Source organism: Mauremys mutica, chromosome 3 (assembly GCF_020497125.1).
Source record: "Mauremys mutica isolate MM-2020 ecotype Southern chromosome 3, ASM2049712v1, whole genome shotgun sequence".
NCBI classification, from domain to species: Eukaryota; Metazoa; Chordata; order Testudines; family Geoemydidae; genus Mauremys; species Mauremys mutica.
In genome coordinates, this window is record NC_059074.1 from 70,372,624 (window position 1) to 70,392,055 (window position 19,432).

Here is a 19,432-nt window from a genome sequence, read left to right on the forward strand (position 1 = left end):
TTAGTCAATAGAGGGAACTCTACCTACATAAAAACAGAGTATTGTAGATTTAAGTGTACTACGTTCTCAATAACCAAAAGGGAAGAGTAGGCAATGATAAAGAGAATACTTTACTGGTGCCTCTTCTGGAATGCAAACTTGGAAGCAGGGCCTCCTGTGGTCAGAATGATTAGATGGCTTTGCTTTTTCTCCACCGTTTTGACTGTTTTCCAAGTCAGGAGAAAGGAAATGAGGGAGGAAGGGATGGAGTCTATTGCCAGATGACAGCAAAAGCATCCCTCTACTCATGCTCCAGTTCCTGGATATCTGCTACAGTATCTGAGACTTACTTATTTTCAGTGGATATTGTTCTTGCATTACAGATTATCTAGTTTACGCTCCACTCACATGCTCTGGTGTCTTGCTCAGCCAGTCCACGTGTGTATGGCAGGGGAAGAAAAGGGTGTTATAGGATTTAAATTTTACACAACCTACTGCAAAGCAGCTTGGATTTCTTTAACAAAGTCTGGCATCAGGTTATCCCGCCTTTCCAATTCAAGTAAGATACCACAGCGTAATCTGAACTGATAGGAATGTGTTTTTTCAGGTGCTCTTTAAATTGACAAGAGATCCAGGTGAGCTTGTCCTCCGTTCTACTACAGAGTTTCTTTGCCCAGCGGAAAGTCCAGGGGAAATTATTATTTGCAGCTGGTGGGGACTCCCCCCATATACTCATGGCTTGCAGCTGTGGTGGATGAAATTCAAGGGAGGTAGATATGTTGACTCACCATATCTGCTGCACCACCAGTTGAGAAGGATTTTTTGTTTTTGTTTTTTTTGTTTTTTTACTTATAGGAAGAAATACTCACAGTATCAAGATTGTCCTCTGACTGTTTTAGATCAAGGACAGGTCTTATGCCCTATACTTAACTCCTATCCACGCATAAAATTGTTGAGACTACAGAATAATTCAAGTGGACTCCCCAAAAAGATTGATCCCAACTGACTGGGCTGATCCTATACCATTTTTTAAGGCAAAGAGGATAATTTCAGAATTGGGGCATGCATTTATGCTCTGCCTTAAATGTTTCCAGTAAATTTTGGGGATATTTGTTGTGAACTTGGGCTTTTTCTCCCCGAAAAAAAAAGGAAAATTTAACACTGCCGCTATGTCTGTTGGAACTTGGGTTAGTTCTGATTTATGACAGGGGGGAGGCTGGGAATTGAAACAATGTGTGCCCAGAGATGGCAAATTACTGTGTGTGTCTCTGAGATTTGAAGCTAGTAGCAGAAGGGAGAGCTTATTTTCCTCAAATCTTTCTAACACTGGAGTCTGTTCACAGTCAACATTTTTAACTTGGAAGAGTTATTCACAATTCAAGGATGGATTCTTAAGTTCCAGTGGACCACTAATGAGAAATCCAATAGGTTAAAAGCAAGCAAAATAGAGCACCGGGTTGCTAAGACTACTAAACATCAAGAAGCATTTGGAGAGATTATGACAGACCAGTTAGGACTGTTTATTAGCATGTTTTTGTCAGCTTAAAATTTCTGCTAGCCATGCTATTACTTCTCAGATCCTACAGGTGACACAAATAGAGATGCTTATTGATCAAAAGTCCTTCTCACTGCTCTCTCCAGCTCCTGACTAGGGGACCCCACAGAAAAACTGGAGTCAACATCTGAATCTATTTTGGGAGAATTAAACCAGAGGACATGGAAGTCCTGATTTAGTTACATTCAAGTTTCTAGCCAACAAGACTTTTGTCTCTCACACAGAATTCAGTGTTGCCACCAACTTTAGAATGGAAAGCTGGCCTCCTTGGTATCTGAGAATGATGCTGCACGGTCTGAGACACGTATTACCAAATAATTCTACTTCTTCAGGACATTTTCTTTAAGGGGACTAGGTTGTTTGGGTTCCTCTCCGCGCAGCAGCTTCTTTTTCTAATTCCACACAAGAATCAGTGTCCTCTTCTCCAATACGCAACTTCAGCTAAGAGAATAGCGTAACTGAAGTCGACGCATCTTAGATCGAATTAAAATAACTTACTTCGCGTCCTCGCAGCGCTGGATCAATGGCTGCGGTTCCCCCGTCGACTTTGCTTCCCCCTCTCGCACTGCTGGAGTTCAACAGTCAACGGGAGAGCGATCGGGGATTGATAATCCTGTCTACATTACCCACAATAAATCGACCCCCAAGAGATTGATCGCTAGCCGCCAATCTGGCGGGTAGTGTAGACGTACCCATGGTGTGGGTGAGTGAGTGTCTTTTACATAGAGGAAACAGTGTCCCTTAGAGAGAACTAAAAAGAAACACACATACAAAGCATGAATCTGAGAGAGACCTAGCACTAGACTCCATTATCGGGGAGCAAACGGATGCAGAGAGAAAGGGAAGCAACCTAAATTTTGATAAGCTACATAATGACCCTTAGAGCTAGTAAGAGATATTATCTGCCATTATGCTAGCAATATAAGAGATATTTACTGAAGCCTCTACTAGGTTGGGGTGTGAAAATATGGTGCAGGCACCCAATTTGACCCTGGAGTCAGTCAGTTATGGGAGAAAATGGAAATAGGGAGCGGGTCATAGATGGTACTCAAGAACAAATCGTTGGCTGGAGCCTTGGAGAGTGCTGCCCTATTCAGGCTTCTAGGCACCCTTACAACACAAATTAATAAGCGTTGCACTTCTCCCTAATTATCTGTTTCTTCTGGTAGTACAAGAATGAGGTAACACTGCCACACACCCACCCCAATGGGGTAACCAGCATGGCAGGGTAAGAAAAAACAGCATCTCAGCTTACAGGACCCAGCTCCTGCTGACTGCCAGCAAGGCAAACAACAAGTGGAGAGCCTACTGGGAGACAAAGGAGAAAAAAACATGGGCACTAGCATTCTAAGAGTGATTGGCCTGACTGACACCTGGGTTAAAACCTGTACTGGTGACAGCCAAGTCACAGAATGTCCCATTTCATAGGCTCCAACCCCAGGAATGGCGATATACTCTTCTGCTAATTTCTAAATATGAATATATTTTGTTTGCGGTGTTTTGTACTAATACAGTGTGGGAGGAGGGTTGCTATAGTTTTATTGTAGTCAAATGTTTGTGTATTGGACTGTTATTTAACAGTTACAAATCAAGCTAACACAGACAATTTATAAAAGCAGCAAAGAGTCACATTCCAGGTTTACAATTCCTTTAAACTAGTAAGATCTAGAGCGAGTGCTGTTTTACTCAGTGACTGCCAGTGTTCTAGAATACTTCTTTTGAACATTATATACAGTGTGTCACCTATCAACAACATCTCCCTCACCTACATCTTTATCTTGATCCATATAAAACCTCTATTCATTACACAATGTTCCATCAAGAAGAGTAAGTCATTCATTCTTTGGGGAAAGAGGGGGAAATTAAGAGCTGTTTCCAATTCAATTTAACTTTTGTTCTCCTTCCACTGAAGTGTGCTCAAGTGTTTCTGTCCTAGCTTGTATTTATATGGAAATCACTGTACAATATATTTATGTTTTATTTGTGTTACCTATTAGGTCCTTTGAAATAAAAAGCGTTTTTCCCCATGTGTCTGTGAGCAGAATGTAAAGTCTTTAGATAAATATCTGCATGAACTGAATAGGTGTGTGTGAGTGTGAGAGAGACAGAGAGATACTTTGTGTATGTGTGTGTACGTCTACACTACCCGCCGGATTGGCGGTTAGTGACTAATCTATCGGGGTTCAATTTATCGCGTATAGTGTAGATGCGATAAATCAATCCCCAATCGCTCTCCTGTCGACTGATGAACTCCAGCTTGGCGAGAGGCGGAAGCAAAGTCGACGGGGGAGCCACGGCAATTGACCTCGTGCCGTGAGGACGCGAGGTACGTCGAACTAAGATATGCTGACTACAGCTACACTATTCTCGTAGCTGAAGTTGCATATCTTAGGTCGATCTCCCGCCCCCAACCACCCCTGTGTTACTGTAGACCAGGCCTAAGTATCTCTCTCTCTCTCTCTCTCTCTCACACACACACTCACACTTCAAAGTTCTTCCACTTCTCTTATCACACGTCCCTTTCTGGCCTTTTAGTTGTTTAAGTGGCAGAGTTTCTTTCCCATGTAATTTGACTCACTATATCAGTGTTTTACAATAGGACTGCTATGCACACCCAACTGATTTTGAGAAGCAGAGAGAGAAGTACTTTGGATTCATTTAAGGGGCCCTCCATACAGTGCACTCATCTTCTTTTGATTTCACACTGAGACAAACATGCCCCACCCAGCCTTTTTACTGTATGTTCTAGTTTAAAGAAATGGCTTCCTGTAAGCAAACAAGCTGCATTTTTCTTTGGATACAGTATTTTTGAAGTGATGCAGTAAGAAAAAGATTTAATTAGCACAGATGCATTTTTTTTTAATGTCACCATCTACTCTAGTTCCCAAATGAACAGGGGCCATTTAATTATGCATCCACTTCTGGCATATAACAGAGGTACCTACCAGCTTTTTTAGTCTAATTTTTGCACTTCTTGTGTAATTTCTGAATCATGGGTTCAGCAACTTTGTGGCTTTGCATCATCTATACCAGTGGTTCTCAACCCGTGGCCCAATCAGTATACAGCTGCGACCCATGTGACATCATCAGGGCCATACAGGTAGTGTGTGTGGGTGTGTGTGTGAGGGTGATGTGGGTGCGGCCCACATAACATATAGAGAGCTGCATAAGCAACCCACAATGGTAAATAGGTTGAGAGCCACTGATCTATATACACATATATATATATATATATCTATAAAAACTTTCTATATATAAATACTGCAGTACAAAAAAGTTTCAGCCTGGCAGCTGAGCTCACTTACAGGGGTTTTCAATTGAAAGCCCCTTTCTCACACACACAAACACCTCTTCCCAAGCACTGTCTGAACCACAGTATACAACTAGAAAGAGTGAAGAATGAATAGTCTTGCCATGAGACATGAACTCTTAGGCTAGTGTGCTAAGAAATGAGCAGCAGCATCCTCAAAATTAAGCTAACTAAAATGTTGTTCCACTTTGCTAATTGTTCAGGTCTCTGTCTACATTTGTGTGGGAGCCTTTGAGTTTGGTTTTCTTTTACTTTTTAAATTTTTCCATTTTATTTTACCTTCCATTTTTTCAAAGCATGCATCAAACATGGCTAATTCATAACTGTGACACCACGCATAAATTAATATTTTCAAACCATAATTTGAAGTCTCAACTTTTCCTATACTATCAAATAGATTGACGTCTTTCTTTCAGTCAGAATCAACAACGATAGGAGACATAATAATTATTATTAGATAGCCAGTATATCTTACAGCTCAGCTGTAATTAATTTAATAATTCAATTCAATAACTCAATGCCTCTCTTCAGTTGTGTGCACAAATCCCCCTGAAATGGAACACTTGTAACTTCTATCAACCACTGACACCAGGCATTCCAGGCACATCCAAGTGGAACATACCTGTTTTGCTGCTAAAAACAGTAGTAGGTACATTCTCTCATTCCACTAAATTTCAATGGCATGTTGACAGACCATATCAATGAGGAGAGTTAATGATAAAGAGAGCTGCACATTCTTACTGAAGGAAGAAGGGCACTGTATTATTCTTATCTCCATACACATGTCCACTTTTTTCTCAGTGAGAATATGCAATTAGAGAATATGATATTAACTCTTTCACTACTAGTCTGCCACCACACTTATTGTATTGTCACGCTCAATTAACATGCCACCAGAAATAATGGAATATGAACACACACTTAGTATATTCAACAGCACTGCAGGTACATTCTATCTAAAGTATTAAACAGCAGGCAAGTGTAACCGAGTTACAGACCCTGCAGAATATAAGGGGAAGATATACTGGAACTTTAAAATAAATCTGTATTTGCAAATGCTAACATTAAGCTCCTTGTGGGTGGTTTGGGATCAGGGGAAAAGACACCTAATCTGAATGATACTCATGTAATATTCCAAATATCGAAAGCTTACTTTACTTTAAGGATCATTTTGCATTTAAAAAAATGTTTTCAACGCCCCCAAAATAGGTACAGTTTTTGTATGATAGAGAGTTTCTTTTTTGACCTTTGATTATTAGACATGGTTGGGGTGTTTTTTTAAGCTTCTGGGTCTCTAAAACTTGTGGAAACTTTTAAAGACAGAAAAGGCCATGGCAAAAAAAGGAAGAAATGCAACCCTAGATAATTTTAAAGATTTCATATACCTAAAATGGGCAAATTTAAACCGCAGCCTTAGTCATAAACCTACAAGAAGCAAATCAGTAACAGTGAAAGAAAAACTACCGCAAGCAAAACCTGATGCAGTGCAAATATAGTTTGAACCAGTGGGTTACAGTACATCACAATGTACGCCAAAGGAAGTGGGTGTAATACCTCTCTCATTGCTTCTCCTCCTTCCCCCCCAACCTCATTTGACCACCTGTAACAGTCTCAGAGGAAGCAGACAATCTCCCACATACTTTCCAGCTACACTGCAACAGCCACAAAGTACACATGCAGCTATCAGCACATGTGTAAAAATATATACGTGGAGCATCAGTGTCAGAAATCTTTGTGATGATTAACCTACTCTACATAAAAAACTACCAGAAAAAAAAAAACACAAGGGGCAACTGATCCCCCTCAAACCCACACAAGACTGGAAAATTATGGTAAGCAGGACATAACCTCCATTGACTACTGGGAGCTGCGGTTGAGATTAGCACTCAGCAGAAAACGTTTGCCCTTCTGACCAGCATTTTCCACTAATGATTGAATGGGGTTGGAGTGGGGAGAAAAGGGGTGAGTAGGAGTGGGGACAGAAGTATCTTCATTTCCTTTTGGCCTTTAGGTACCATTAACCAATGTGGTTCAGACAATTTTTTCTTTGATAAACTAGAATTATGGCACAGATCATGCCACCGGTTCTGAAGCAAGACTTCTCGGGTAGATCACTAAGGTGTACTGCATTAAAAAACAAAACAAAAAACCCACTAATAGCACGACAGGGCCTTGTGAACCTGAAACCTGGGCCCAACAGCAAAACCCATCTAAAGGGGCTTTCTTTGTGGAAACTACAGGGCAGCTGGGTTTCAGCTGGTTTTAATACCCCTGCAAAAGAAGATGTGTACCCCTTAAGAAGTCTTTTATCCCTTATACACCAGTGTAAGGGTTTTTTAGATGAGCCCTAAATAAAATAGGGGATTCCCATTACCTGGAGCTTAGGTAGGAAAAGCCCAAGAATCCTCATGCCTACAGGATGTCAGCATACTTTTAATTTTATTTTTTAAAAAGAAGTGTCTTCTGGAAACTGTTTGACAAAATTTGCATATACTGCAACAGTGATTTTCCCTCCGTGAGTTGCTTTAAACTTGCTAATATTGGGTGCGGGGTGGGGGGGGGAGAAGAGAGAGAGTTAAAAATAAAAGCTAATAGTTAAAAGTCATGTGTAAACTCTGTGTTTCACTTGAACAATTATTTAAAATAGTGGTTTCTTTAACTGAATAAATCTGCACCTGCAAAATGAATCACTGCTCTATAAATATAGAAGAGAGAATCCTTTCCAGGTTATATGTTTACACATTCTCAACTACATTTTATATTTCAGTTTTGTGGAAGGACACTATTACACTTGTTATAAAGAAATTTCTTAAATCTCCCAAAATTTTCTTTTAAAGCAAACTGAAGACAAGAAAAAAAAAAACTTTCACAAAAGGAAAAGCATTCAAGATGACTTTAGCATTACATTATTAACATAATGGTCCATACTGCATTCCAGATTAATCCACAATACTTGGACTTTTTGATCAATTTTTCTTTGACCACAGAATCCCCCAAATCCCTGAACATCCCACAATAAAAAGTGGGGTGCTAAAATGAAGTGTAAGTCACCTACCTATAGAAGTATAGATTATTCATCAATTATCACACCAGAAAGGGCCATTGTGATCATCTAGTCTGACCTTCTGACACGGAAATGTAACGTATGTGCCTGAAATTCCAAGACTGGCAACTATGCCATATTATTGAATTGTAAAAAAAAAAAAATCTCACAAAATACAAATGGTCCATTTCTGATAGTAAAAGATTAGCTTGGAAGATCGGTCTTCCAATGTTAAAGAACTGAAGACGAACAGCTAGAAGTAATCAAGAAATTCCTTGCAACATATCTACTTAGATTTATAACAATAAAAAAAAAAAAGCACCAATCCTCATCTCTAGGTGCCTATCAAAATTTAAAAATATTAACAAATTAAAAGTAGCAACTACTCCATGCTCACACACAAACATAGCATCAAGACAAGAAGTCCAACACTACTGCAGACACCAGCCCCTTACTGAGCTCCTTCCTCCCCCGGGCCCTGGAAAATACGCAGGTCTTGTAGCATGCCCTGAAAGTTTAAATTTGTGTTGTACTGGGCCATAGAGATGTGGGTGGGTGGCAAGAGGACGGAGGTAGTAGGTTCAAAAGTTGATTGATGGCCCCTCTCAGAGAACACCTGGCCTGCAGCATCCTCTCTTTAATACCAAGAAGCCATCCACATAACTGTCTACACTGATCACAGCTGTGCAGTACTGCACGGGGAGACAAGCCACGTGTCTTAACTGGGCAGATTCCAGATAATTTATTAAAATGTAAATTCTGCTTGTTGAAAGTGAAGGGGTGTTTTGGTAACACTACAGTAAGATGGAGGGATTTCTCAGGTGTTTCATTATGATCTCTGGCTCACTTCAATTCTGTATATCAGGAGCTGTTGCTAAAATAAAGGAGAATTTATTTAAAAAATCCAGGGTGAAATGTGGTCCTAAGGGATTAATTTTGTTTTGATTGAGGCAGGACAGGGGCAGTAAAAGCAGCAGTACTGGTTAATTCTTTGCTCCTTTCAAACAGTGCCAGGTTAGAACACAGCTTATAGCTGTCGGCTCAAGAGCAGATCTAACAACAACAACAAATCTATAAATCACTCTTTTTTTTAAAAAGAGTAAAGTGCTTGATAGAGTTTTCAGCTAATGTCCACCCACTGAAACCCCCCACCCAAAATCCAATCACAAGCACATCGCTTTTGTAACTAAATGGATACAAACAATGTATTGAGAAGTAAATGCATTTTAAACAAAACATTTATATTACAAAGTGTGTAAGTTACCAGGATATGCAAAACTCAAAGGTTACATGTTCAGATAAGCATCCAAACTATATATGTTTACCCAAAGCTTAGATGAACCATCCAAAGTGCCTCCAGCTTGCAAAGTGGGGCTGAAAGTTTCCTAAGTGCAAGATTTCTCATATTTCAGAACCAGAACTGAACAAAGGCATTTGAAGGTTTCAGAAATTTGAGATTTAAGATCAGATTTTGAAGTGAGTATAAGTTTTGCATGCCTTTTCCCCCAAAATACCAACCTGCACAGAGATTTTTTTTTCATTAAGGTGACTGCTCCAGCAAGTGATAAATCTATGCCATAGCATTATTATTTTGGAAGCGATTAAGGCTGTTTTCTGATTAATGAAGATACTAACAAGAACATGTTCCTTTCCCAACCTACCATTTTCTTGCTGCTTCAGTTTACAGTGAAATCGTAATCCTGAATTGGTGATATTACATGAATATCTATGGCAACATGCCAACATCAAACATGGAGGTAATGACCTCACTGCAGGATCAACCAGATGGAGAAGTGGGGTTGAGAAAGAGAGAAAGGAAAGAAATATCTGAAATACCTATAAAGTGAATAAAGAAAGTGGCTGGCCAAGTGAATCACTTTTGTTATCACTGTCCTCCCCCCCACCCATACACACAGTTTTGAAGTTTTTCCTTAACTTTGAATTCCTTTGCTTTTGAGGGTTTTAGTCAGATGTTATTTTAGAACACTCTGAAAAGGCTCTGGGTTCTATAAAGTTCTGTGGTGACATTACTGACCGTATTATTCTTTACAGTACTCCAGTTCCCATGAGAAAGAACAAGTTGTTTGAATCACTTTTAGTATTTTAATTACTGTACTCATGTTCAAAAATGATAGGCATCACCTCAACCAAATATCTACACAATCTGTATAGGAAAGTTTTATAATTTCAAGTTCTGTAGAGATAACACTTCAGCAGCATAAGGATTGTTTCACCAAAAGGAAGTTGAAAAGCAATGCAACTATTTGTATGTAACGGCTAGCTAACATCAACTTGTCTTTCATGACAACACCAGGCAGCTTTCACTAAGTGTGTGCCTCAATGTACTCCCAATTTAGTGACACAGAGAATGACAAAGCTTAATAAAATAGTGGAAACCAACTAGTGGAGCATATGAGCCTGTGGCTTTGGGTGGTGGGAAGCTGAAAGGAAGAACAGGAAATGTTATACTGATTAAAACCAAAAACAGACAGGTCAGTGCCCAAATGAACTTGTGTATTAGTTTGCAGCCTTGAATTCTGAATTAACAAATCAAGGCTAGACAAAACTATTATGCTGTGACTATCATTCAGCATGCCAAATCATACTAGCTTCAAAACACACAGAATGGTAATATTTTTAAGGGAAAGTCTGGATACTTTGTTTCAGTAATGCTTACAGCTTTTCAGTTTGGAATTTAGTGGTTACCACATTAAGCATTACTCACATTATGAATTAAGTGGAAGGTAAACATAAATTGGTAGAGAACTAACTGTCCAAGAAACTGACTAGTGAATGAATCATTTACTCCACTTTTAGTCTAACAGTAAAATAAAGAAAGAAAAAGATCAAGAAAGGAAAGCAAAGGAAAAGGAAAAGGGCATAAACATACGAATTCTTTGCAGAAGTGTTTATGTTTGCATTGCCTTTGAACTTCCAACTATGACAAACAGCGACATCATTATATAAAACTACTGTGTGTATGAGTTTTATGTACTTGTTCAATGAAATACTGCAGTTTCTTGAATACTCTTGGTTGATTTGGACTTTTATCACAAAAATTCTGCACATTTTTTCTCACCACACGTTTTAAAGTATTTACACAAGAATGCATAAAGAGTTTGAAAATAAACTCTAAGCCATTGGGTTTAAATCTGAAGTGTTTGGCAAGTTAAACATTCTGAGTAAAATTGTCAAAAGTACTTAGGAACTTAAGTTTCATCAACTTGACTGAGGTGCTTTTGAAAATGGAACTTACGTGCCTATGTGACTTACGTGTTTTCGAAAGTTTTATCCTTTATGTTTATAATGCACCTACTACCACTGTGTCTTTTCTACAGACAGGATGAAATCAGAACAACGAATCTAGATACCTTTCAACTTTGGACAACATCTGATCCAGACCATCTTTAGTCCTTACCCATACAAAATTACTCCATGTACTTCACTAGGAGTGCTCCATAAATAAAGACTACAGGAACTGGCCATCTATTCCCTCCTGTTCTTATAAAACCAGGACCATTTTTGCATTTACTGAATAACTAGAAGTTTTATGTTTCTCACAGTAAGGTTTCCATAGGCTTATACAACTATATTATTCAGTGTGATTTTCACAGTAAAAGGTACCAGAAAGAAACCCTCAATCCTAGTTTGGGTTATACACCTGCCTATATCTTGTATCTGAAGTTAACCAATTAAAACAGAAACCAAAAATAGTTTACAGAATATAGATATTTTAAAATACTATTGCACGCACAATGACTTCTAAACATAAAAGGGCAGATGTTCAGCTGATGTGAATTGTCTATTGAATTAACTGGAGCCTATAGAAATTTTCACTAGCTGATCTACCCCAAAATGATTTTTTTTTTAAATCCACAGTTTTAAAGAGGCCCAATAAGAGGATCAGAAACACCAAATCCTTATAAAGAGTGATTTGTTGTCACAAGCACTGCAACAGTAGAACCAGTATATATCTGGAAGCTAGTTGTACAAATGTTGATATGCTAAGTAACAACAGCAAAGATTTGTTTTGTCTTCTTCTTCTTTACGCATAACATCCTGAAACTTTTTAAATAATACTGCCATCCTGAAAGCAAAACAGCACCACTCTCTAAATAAATTAAGGGAGCAAATCAGAAGTGTTTTCAAAGAATACAATGGCTAGTATTACAGCTGAAATACCTAGTATTTCAAAGCCAATATACTAGGTATTTCAGCAGTAATATTAGCATGATCATTATATTTGACCTATATTACAGAATGGAGAGTAGTCTGTTCTATATCAATTTTAAAAATGCATTAACTTGCAAAAAAACAACAGACCCAAAGCACAGACTATACAGTTTCTTCTCCTCTAACAATTCTTATCAGGTTTGAATTTCTCTATACAACATAAAGAGAGGGGTGGAGCATCCAAGGACAAAGGTTTAGTAGAAATCAGTTTCTTTTTTGCATTTTTACTACTAGAAGACAAATGTCCTCATAGGCAACGAGCAATCAGCTTTGCATATTGTCATTTATTCTCCAACTCTTATTTTCCATTAATCTTCTTGGGATCCTTTGAAACCAAATCAAATAGCAATATAGGTTGGTCAACAATACTACCATCCTCCACAGCAGTTTAACTGAATTGAATTAAATAGTAGAACAACAGCTTGGTAGAATGAGGCAGTATGTGCCCTTTTTTTCTTCCTGAGGTAAAGGAGGTTAGATTCTCCACTTATATTTCCTCTAACAGTGTAACTAAATATCTACTATACTTAGTGCAAAAAAGTTCAGGACACAGAAGACTGGAGGTTAGGAAATGTTTCACAGTGCAAATAAAAGCAGCAGTGTCACAACTAATGGTGCAACTAATTTTTATTGGGTGGGCGGAAGGAGAGGGAAGACCTTTCACCACTGTAAAGCAAATCATGAAACCTTCCATAAGTTTAAAAAGAGCACAAAGTAATATTTTCCAACCTTTCACTAAGAGTAGGGGTGAAAACCACATGTTTTAAAGGTCTTGCACAGTTTTATTATTAGAAGTAGAAACCCTACTGATACTGATGAGTCATTTGTATTGGCGGAAACCAAGAACACCCATCTTCTTCGCGGGTTACACAGCACTCAGTGTGGTTTTCTATTCATTACCGGTCAAAGTAGTTGACTGAAAACAAAACAAGAGACAAGAACTCACCTTCGCTCTCTATGCCTGTTTAATACCAGCTGATTAGTTTATCATCCTTCTAGAGATTGCTTACATTGACTGCTTTTGGTTACATAAAGAAGGGGAGTCCCTTTCAGAAAAAAACGTGAGTGCCTTTAAACTTTAAAACAATCAAGATTAAATCCAGCACTGAAAATTGGTAATATACTCCATTTCTGCAATGACCTCTGTGACAGATTCAAACAAAACACAAACCAATTACAAATATATGGAATCAGCAGAAACTGTCACCTTGAAGAACTTTCTGAATCATCAGAACAGAGTCCGTAAATACAAAAAGGACCAGTTGCACTAGAATATAAATCTTCCTCCTCATACAAATGGAGTCCTCTAATGTTAACAACAGGAGTTATTTCGGTACATAGGATTAAAAACAAAACAAAAACAGAATCCAAGAGCTAATAGAACTTTGAAAATAATAGAACACTATATCGAGTTTTTGGGTTTTAAGCGGAATTCTCCACTGAATGGAATGAGTAATTCTGCTTTTTAAAAAACTGAACAGCCCATAATTACCTAGGAAAAATGCCATTCTAATGTTAAACTCCATATCTGAGGCAGGAACAATAGTTCCTTTTTTGTAAAGCCACCATCCCCATTTTAAAAAAAAGGCCAACCAACACACAAACCACACACAAAAACCAAACAAAAACCAACACAAACACACACATGTCCTGTTAAATATTTGCTGGAATCAGATGCAGTTCAGCCATAGTTTGAACAGAGGTGGAGCAAACTGCAACTTTTTGCCATGAATGCCAAAATGCTGGCCCAAACAAATGAAAGATTTTGATAGTAGTGGGGGAAGAAACTACAGCAAAGCAGTGGCCAGAGAACTGAAAATATGTACCAACACTCACATTCTCGAAGTCTGTCTCTTACTGTGGACAGTTTATAGTGAGGATAGCTCTGAGATGCAGCAGACATGTGAGTCAGCAAGAGCTGCCTGTAGGAAACTGCTGACATGTTAAATTGCTCTGCATACACTGCGCACACCTACCCACTAAACAAAAACAGGGTGTATGCAAATTAGTGCACAGGAACACCTCCACACTTACAGTTCTTGTTTTCCTAGTTCAAATCTAAATTATAAAACAATCACTAATAATAAACACCTTGAATGTCAGCTATAACAAGCAGCTGTGTTCAAGTCTCAAGGGTCACTTTGTTTTATTCAAATAGGTTTAACTCATTTCTCTCTTTGAAAAAGGAAAATTGTTGCTCTACAGATGAGAAGAATTGCATGGCGACAGACACCTATATACAGTTCCTGGTTTTATGAATGGGGGACTCCTCTTGAACCTACACATTAAAATCAAATGGAACAGATATCTATTACAGTTTGGGTGAATATTTTGAAGCCAGAATGCCAAAAATAAGTAATAGCTTCAATTTCAACACCCATCAGATTTAAACAACTGGAAATTCCCAGGTTTTCCTGATTCTAAGAATTCTTCAAACAACACTTTTTTGTTGATGATACATTCTGAAGTCATGTAAAAGTGATATTCAAACTTCCATGAAATAAAAGTTTTTAAGAAGCAAGTCTCAGAGAATGAGAGAATTTCAGGTCATCTTCCATATACCAAGAGTGACAAGAAAGTGTAGACTGTAGTGACTTCTCCATGAGGCTCTAGTTTAAATGTCAAATAAAACACTGGCTTGCTATGTATATTTATTGTAGAGAATCTCTTTGGGAGGAACTTGGGATAAGTCAGGCATTCTGTTTATTGTAATATGGAAAGCCGTCACTCTCCCCCCGCCCTCCCCTGCCCATTTGTAATAGTCTAGTTACTATGCCAGTACAGTTTATGATCTCCAAACTGTTTTGGTCGGCCTTTGCATACAACCTTCAATGGAACTAGAGGAAAATTCCCCAGCAGCATCCCTTTTTTTGGCTGATCAAAGATTTGATACTTATAACTATTTAGTAGGGTTTCCAAAACCCATTCTGCCATTCTTTTTTGTTACCATATTTTGAACATTAGTAGATCTTCAGTCAGTGCTGGTAGTTTTTGTACTAAAACCAGTAGCATCAATTTAAGCTCATTACTGGTCACACAAATTTGTATGCATTTCACTGCTTGATTTTGCTTAAAATTATAATTTAAAGTCCAATAATGGCAAAGTATCGTGCTTTTCAACACACTACAAAGATGTTTCAGCCTAACTAAAAAGCAGAATGAGCACACTGCAACTCAGCTGGCTACAGAGTCATACATTTCCTGATGCAAGCTTCAAATGTGTACTTATTATTCAGACAGCTGCCAAGGTTAATATCTTTTGGCTGAAGCAATGGTGACCAGTTTTTGTAAAAAACTGAGTAAGCATTTTGAACACTATCCTGGCAAACCACTGGTAGATTTAGAGGTAGGAAGTCATTGTTCACTCGACCGCAATAATATATTCAATTTAAAACCTATTCAAATCTTAGTGGAGAATTGCACTATCTTCAAAGAATCTGCCACATTCTCCTAAACTGATTGTAATGGAGAAACAAATCACTTAGATTTTTAAAGAAAGCTGGTATTTCTCATTAGAAATGAGTCTAATTTTTCTTTACTACATCAACAAAATGCATTGTATATGCCCCTTATTCCAACTCGGAAACAAGTTATACACAAGCCCTACATTATACACCACACCCAAAGTGAACATAAATCTATACTTGAAGGATGTGATAATGTGCTCGTTAGAATGTAAGTCACATGTGCAACATACAAAAGACACAGAAGTCAGGCTTGTAAATAAAGAAAAGTTATTTTTGACTGCATTTTTTAATAAGAGTGGACACTCTTACAAGGAGAGCAGGGCTTTGCATACAATTAGAGGACAGTGTAAAATGCATTTGGACCATCTGAATTAGAAAAGGAAAAGAGATTCCCCACAAACACACCTGTAGTATATGCAGTTCTAAGAAATCACCAATTCACACTCTTGTATAAAAAATGTAATCACTGCTGAAGAGCCTAGTTAGGACCTGTCATATACTACTGTACGACCCATTTTTAGATGTTTTAAACATCCATCAAGCTGAAACTGGACAATTTTTCATCCCAGATGCACTTTTAGAGGTCTTGTCTCACCCTATGCATGAGTAAAGTCCTGTTGAAATGAATGAATATCATGGACACGTAAGGAGAAAGTATTTCTCTTTATTCTTTTGGGGAATGGGATTTAAAAAATAATGAGGAAGTCATTATGACTGTTTTTCATGGTTTCAGATATTTGTAGAGTAAGCCTCAACAGATATTAGCCAAGATGGTCAAGGATGTAACCCCATGCCCTGGATGTCCCCAAGCCTCTGACTACCAGAAGCTGAGACTGGACAACAGGAGATAGATCACTCGATAAAATGCCCAGCTCTGTTCATTCCCTCAGAAGCATCACGCATCAGCCAATGTTGGAAGACAGGATACTGGGCTAGATGGACCATTGGTATGACCCAGTATGGCTATTCTTATGAAAAGCTAGTCCAACAAATACTGCAACCTGTAAAGAAGACTAGCTATTTTACTTAAACTACAAGACAAGCTTTAACAGCCAAGCTATTGAGGTTTTTAAATAACTAAATATGGGCAATTACTATTACACATTCCATACTACATATCACATACATAAGTGTTCGGTTTCATCTCTCCCACTGTCATTAATTATGTGCGTTCATGAAGAGATGCACAGACCCCTGGGCAGCATGGAGATTGTACTAAACCTCATTAATGTCAATGGGTCTCCAAGGCCTTCTACAATGTCAAAACATTTACCAGGATTTTTCATATTAAGAATATTAGGCATCAACATGATACTCCTATTTATCTGGATTTGGGCCATTACTCTCAGTCAGCAATATACGTTATTCCTAGTGTACAGCACACTATAGTTTGCAAATTTTCTCCTCAGTGCTAAGGTACTATGGCTGAAAGCAAAGGGGTGGGGAGGAGAGAGGGTTATCATCATGGTATCTGGGGTCTATTCTGTTTACACATATAAATTCCATTAATTCTAATGGAAGTCCCATGTGCCTCTGTGCTAGTATGCAACCAGAAACATTAGCCCTACCACTGAATTTCCTGCTTTTTAAAGTTATATGAGATATAAACCATTGTTAACAATTGACTAATCAGGATTTTATTAAACGCATATTTTGGAGTATGTCACCCAATAGTCTGTTGTGTACACCCTCCTCCCAGTACTCATTGCTGTCTGCCATTTAAAAACTTATGTTAGTACACATTATAAAAAATGCAATGTCTAATTTTACATCTTAACACTACCTGTGCTTCTATCGGACTTTTCATTAGTAATGTTGCTATCCTGCTCATTTTACAATTTGGTCAACTGAGGCACACCTTGGGTAAGTGATTTGCCCAATACCTCAAAGCTGGAAAGTGGAAAAGCTAGAAATAGAAACTTGAAATTCTGATTCTTTATCATCTGCTCTTACTATTAGACAAGATTTCCTTCCACTTTGCGCAGCTGATTTTGATGCATAATGTCCAACACCTTCAAATCAATCTTTGGAGTTAGATGGTTAAGTGTGAAGAGAACACCAATATTTAAAAGCACGTATCTATGATACTACAATGAAGTACTATGCCAGTCTACCTGCTACATGGGCACTGAGATACTAACTACAGTGAGGGGCCCACGCAAGTCAATCTTGAATTTCAGAAGAATATGCACTCATCTGAAGCAGAATTTAGCTTTTCACTTACACACTGAAGTGCCTTCCGAAATGTTATTAATAAAATGTTACTACACAAGCCGGGTAGTTAAATACTTAACATACTTCCTTAGCCATTTTATTCTATTCAAATGTATGAAAAGCAATTATTCCATTTCCTACCCAAAATTTCATTTTCCCCTTATCCAAACAATTGTCAAATAATACAAGTAAACTACACCAAATAATCCACCACCTCCAAACTACACACTTACATGTAGCTAAAACAAAAATCTCATTCAAATTTACCTACTCCAAAAAAGAAAAAGATATAAAAATACTTGCTCTCCACTCAAGACCTAAAATACCACATTATAATGCATACAAATTTTATGACAATGATGAAGTCTCAAAAATGGATTTTTATCGTTACAACACTGACAAATGTTCAACTACAGCAGAGCAAACAGCAACACTATAATTTAGCAATCTTTTTAGATACTAAAGTCTGATGGGTGCCATTTCTACCTCACGTTCATTATTACCTTAAAGAATGAAAAATGCAGTTTACTCCAGAGCGGCCAGGGCTTCAGTAATAAGGGTATGATGATCTCACAATAACTGAAGCATTTTAAGCAAGACACCCGCTGTATTATAAAAATAGCCTGTTCCACAAAAGGAGAGGCATGATTTCACACTTAGCTTCTTTCATGACAGCCAGAGCTTTTGCAGCTAAGGGCCTTGCCTACATGTTATATTTTAATGATCTGAGAAAATTGTTATCAGAGTTACCCTTGCTCTCTAATTTTACTCCAAACAGAGGGGGGGGGGGAAGCATCATCTCTCAATAAGCACTATCTTCTTTGCAGACCCCATTAGGCAGGAAAGAAATTAGCTTTTTTTGTTAAATACATTCAACAGATGAAATTAACAGAAAAACCACTCTGGAGCAAAAAGATGTCATCTGAGAAATGAAGAAATGATCTGATGCTTGCCAGAAACCATTAAAATTGGTTCTCGTTTACCACAAGCACACTGCCAATAATAAAATTATTTTGAAGGCTGTTACACACACTGAGCAACTACACTGTTTGGCAACAACTTGCAGTAAGTTACAAACTAGCCTGAAGTCTGGGTTGGAACCCCAAGCACAGGCAGGCATTTTACAAGCTAGTGTGACCAATAACCCCATGCAGGTGTCTAATGAAATAGCTGAGCCACTCTTAAAGAAAAGCCACAGAAGCAAGCAAGCAAGCTACAGAAAGGACCCTCTTTCATGGGCCAGTAACTTTGAAACTGCACCCACCCCACATCTCCTCTCCACTGCAGAACACAGCAACGTGACCACTCACCCGAAGGGGAAAGTGGGAGAAATCCGAGAACTGAACAGTTTCACGTCGCGATACACATAAGATCCCGAACACAAACCCCCATCAAAGGAAAGGGGGAGGTGGAGTCGGGTTGATGAGAAGAGCTTTACATACAGAGTGGCTGTAAAGGAGGGTCTGGCAGGAAGTATTTAGCCACCCAGCGAGGACAAAAATTCACACTCTGTCACACTGCTTAAGGGAAGTGTGCAAGGAACCCAAAGGGCAATGCAATCCCGACTGCTTTGCTTTTTAGCAGCACCCTCCTCGCTTTATGTTAACCTAGGCATTCTTTGCTCGCCGGGG

General features: G+C 38.4%; 1 protein-coding gene across 3 annotated transcripts in view; it reads right to left on the reverse strand.

Annotated features, from left to right (window-relative positions):
• BACH2 (BTB domain and CNC homolog 2) overlaps nucleotides 1-19,106 on the reverse strand; it is a 252,433-nt gene extending 233,327 nt beyond the window's left edge. For all 3 annotated transcript variants that reach the window (XM_045011415.1, XM_045011414.1, XM_045011413.1), the window contains exon 1: nucleotides 19,066-19,106. The gene's annotated coding sequence lies outside the window, so the exon portion shown is untranslated. The remainder of the gene's footprint in view (nucleotides 1-19,065) is intronic.
• Between the last annotated feature and the right edge of the window lie 326 nt (nucleotides 19,107-19,432).